Raw genomic sequence first — 4,595 nt, forward strand, 5'->3', positions numbered from 1 at the left:
TTGCAGCCATTGTAGCTCAAAACTACCGCGATATACAATAAATAGTGGTATAAACCCTTTTCATCGACTACGAAAAACTAAGGGAAAATATAAATACCAACTTCGTCATCAACGACAAGCGCAGTCGCAACCTAAAATACATCTGCGAGTTCACCAAGTTCAAACTTATCGATAATGAAAAAGCCATCCAATGCATCCAAAACCTCATCGACGATCTGAAGGGATACAACATCGAACTCCTCATCTCCACCCTCTAAAGCATCGGCAGATACCTATACCTTTCCCCAGTCAGCGCCAATAAGTAGACTCTATCTCATTTAGGTTCACCTTCCTGCTCAGCAAACTCGAAAACGTACTGAAGCAGAAATCGTTTCCCCTCTTCACCACTTCGCAACTCCTCAACAGCATCAGTCTCCTCAAACCGCAAGTAGAAGTGCCAAAACCGCCCGAGCCTGAACAGACACCCATTCAGAAAGAGGCAGAAATAGTGATGAACATGGATGTTATTGACGATTTGGATGAAATGATCAGGGAAATCTTGAGGATCGTGGAGAAAAAGGGAGGGCTCGAAGCGCTGCAGGTCTGTCTTGTCAAGCAAATCGAAAGATACGAGTTTTTAGGTAACTATAACTACGCATACATGATCAGCTAGCTCAACGTACCATAGATAACTGACTACGTTGTCAAGAAGTCAATCGAACGCCTGGAGGATGCCACAAGATACGGCCACTTTCAAAACTGCCTCCTCTGGTCGAGATTCCTAGGAGAGCTATTCAAGTACAGCATCATAAAGCGCACCTTCCTGTTTTAGGCCTTGTACAAGTTCCTGAAAATGGGCAACGTCAACGAAATCAGCATCATCAACCTCATCTGCACAGTCCTATAGTCCTGCTAGAGGTATCTAGACTCAAAGAAAGCTGCATCAAGGAACCAAACTTTCCTGTTTTTGCTTTAATTCCGAGTATCTATGCTCCTAAGTAGAAATTCATCAACAAGTGTCTCTACGTGCCCATGCTTGAAGAGTTCAAAGTCATTGAAGTCTTCGAAGATTTTGAACCAAACCTCATCTCCACCAAGGCCGATGTTTTAGACTCCTTCCTCAAGGAACATGAAGACAAAGTATTTTCCCATTTACCACAGATATCCAAGAAGGACTTCGACCTTGCTAATGCCTTCGATATCTACCTTTAGCGCAAAAATTTGAAATAGACCAAGCAGAGCAGCAACAAATAGGCCAAAGACGTCCGCCTCGCAGAGCCATAAATCGATAAGTAAGAACTAGCCACTGAGAAGAACATCGAAGCCATCACCGCTGAGTCCAAGACCTTCGAGAATGAGTTTTTGAACGTGATGAACTCGCACATCAAGGACCTCTCTGGCAAGATAGCCAAGCCAGCATTCGTGGAGAAGGTGATCGAGCGCAAGAAGGACAAGCGCAAGCTGAACGAGGGAGAGAGGAAGATCGTGGTGATTGCCCGAAACGGGAACAAATTCACCAAAAAGGACGTCTTCTTCAGTGACAATCACATCCAACAGAACGGATAAAATTGAATGCTCGGCAGGTATTCGCTTCAAAGTTAATCACTCAATGATTTTACGATGAATTGATCAATTCTCAACGCCACCACCAGGGCCACTCCAGATCATAGATTTGGTCCTGTCTCTGCCCTTCTCGGCCTAACTGTTTGGGAATTTGAATGACAGTAGAATTTATAAAGTGTTTTTGTATATATAATTCAAAATGCAGGAAAGCAAGACTCCCAAAATACGCGTGCTGGTGCGCAAAAGACCCATGAATAAGAAATAGCTGGCGAAGGGAGAAACCGACATCGTCACCATCGCCAAGGACCAAACCGTCATCGTCAAGTAACAGAAGTATCCCCCATTTGATTCAGATTGAAAGTGGACCTTACCCCCTACATCGACGAGTATAAGTACAATTTCGACGGAGCTTACGATTAATTCGCCACCAACGAATATGTAAAACTCCCAAAATTCAGATCTATGAAACAGCAGTTAGACCGCTTGTCGATTGCGCCTTCGACGGTGCGAAAGTCACCTGCTTCGCATACGGCCAGACAGGTAGCGGAAAGACATACACGATGCTTGGAAACGGAACCAATGTTAGGGGATTATATTTATTGGCAGCTGAAGACATCTTCAAAATTTTGAAACAACGCAGCGATTTAGAGGTGTGGATTTCCTTCTATGAAATATACTGTGGAAAACTCTACGACCTGCTAAATGAAAAAAACATTCTCTTTGCACGGTACAGGATAAAATATATAGAGAAGACTCGAAGAATAATGTTAACATCGTCGGCCTCTCCGAGACCAAAATCGGAAGCAGCATCGACCTCATGGAGTATATTTCATACGGAACTGGAGTAAGGGTCACTTCCCAAAATGGAACTAATAATGACTCTTCGAGATCGCATGCAGTCTTGCAGATAACTTTGAAAAAGAAGAGCAAAATACACGGAAAAATATCATTTATCGACCTCGCAGGAAGCTAGAGAGCAGCTGACCATGCGGATCAACTGTAAAAACAGACCAGAATCGATGGCGCATAAATCAATAAGAGTTTACTGGCTCTCAAGGAATGCATTAGAGCTTTGGACCAAAATAAGAATCACACTCCCTTTAGAGGAAGCAAACTGACCATGGTCCTTAAAGATTCGTTCACAGGATACTGCAGAACAGTCATGATCGGCAACATCGCTCCCAACAGTGCCAGCTCAGAGAATACTTTGAACACATTGAAATATGCTGACCGAGTAAAGGAGCTTAAGAAGGCCAAAGAAGCATCGATGTAGGCAGATAGGCTGGAGGACCTATAGAAAGAATTGATGCTCCCGAGGAATGGGTTTAACATCAAGCCGAAAATACCCTTGCCGAAAAATTAAAATTAACCTGAAGTGCAGAGATAGAATAGCAAAGCTTTGGGCAATAGAAGTAACATAACCTTACCAATGAAGCCAAAACCCATCCCCATTGGTGGGAAGCCGATTCATCCTAAGAACAACACATAAAAACGCAAATCTTCGCCCAATACTAACATCAACGGAGGGCAAAACTTCGTCATGAATAACTACGTGGGGAAGTAGGAGCCACAGGAGTGGAACATCGCTCAGCTCAGCTAAAAGCACGACGAATATATAGAGCTTATCCTTGAGGAAGAGTAAAAGCTGATTAAAGAGCATGAGCTTCACATCAACGAGACGATTTAGCTCACGAAGAGATAGATGCAGTTAAGAAACGATGCTGATAAAATCGGAAGCAACATCGAAGACTACCTTGATAACCTCGACGAACTGCTTAACCACAAGATGAGCTCCATCATGACGCTAAAGAAGAAGATAGGGGAAATCAAAGGATACCTGAGATAATCGAAGTCGCTGGAAGAACAGTACGCCTCCTTGGAGAAGCAGATGTACAGACAGCAGGATGAGTGCTTGCTTGACGATGACGAGGAGCTCTTTGTGTGAGTATGGCGGGTGATGGTTTGCATAGTTAATAGTTCGTTGATACTCTTGAACTCATTATTAAAGTTGTAAAAATCAATCCTTGGCGAGAAGATCCAGTTTGGCCTTCACCATGTCGTAGTATTCCTGGTCGATAGAGCCATCGTCCTTCTGCTTCATCACTCGAGTATACTCTTCCTTGCGCTTCAGCTTCTATTGCAATTTCTATGATTCGTATTGAAGCATTAGGGCAGTTTCTACCTTATGCTATCCCTTGTTAAGGATTGTCTTCCATGGCTTCGACTTACCCATATCAACTGATAAGTTTCCTAGGTAGTTTTTATACTATATGCGTTCGCTTTTGGGAGCTGTTGGAGGTGGTGAGTCTTTTTTCTTTGGCAATTTTTTCACCAGCTCAAGATACTCCAGTCCTTTCAGTTTCGGTTTTTCTATAAGCTACTTTTATTTCTCTTATCTTTCCGCTCTTTACTTCATCTCTCTTTCTAACTTTTCCTCCATTTCTCTTCGCTTGTTTTCATCAATTTAGGGAACGAATTTAGTCTTGACTTGCTATGAAAATTGCCTCATTTTTTCCAGCTTCTGTTTAGGATTTTGTTCATTTTCTATCTATGTAGGCGCAGCTATTTGCTTGTAGAATGCACTCTGATACGATGGCCTATAGGAGCGAGCCCTTGATCCACTCATTTTTTTCTCCATTTCTCTTACTGACTATTTTTGCTTCAAGGTTTCTAAGACCCTCTGTTCATGTTCTAAGATTTATTGGAGGTTGATTGGATGCTTCAATTGTCGAATTTCTGCCAATTTTTTCTTCCTCTCTTCCAAAACATCCTCTTACTTTTCCTTAAATCCTTCCTCCATTTTTTGGAAAAGCTATCTTTTCCTTAAGATCTACTTCAGTCTTTCCGATTCCTCCTTACTCTGCATCTAGCGTTGCTGGCTTCTCGATTTTATCTTCTTGATTGATTATTCAATTTCAGCTTTTTGTTTAGCTTTTTACTATTATCGGATTTTAGCTCGAAGCTCTTCGGCCTGTATCTCTTTTTCTCTTGATTTCTATGCAATTTCTTTCTTTTTTTGTTAGATTTTCTTCATCTCTTCTCGAAATTATTTC

Source organism: Nymphaea colorata, unplaced genomic scaffold (genome assembly GCF_008831285.2).
Source record: "Nymphaea colorata isolate Beijing-Zhang1983 unplaced genomic scaffold, ASM883128v2 scaffold0129, whole genome shotgun sequence".
NCBI classification, from domain to species: Eukaryota; Viridiplantae; Streptophyta; class Magnoliopsida; order Nymphaeales; family Nymphaeaceae; genus Nymphaea; species Nymphaea colorata.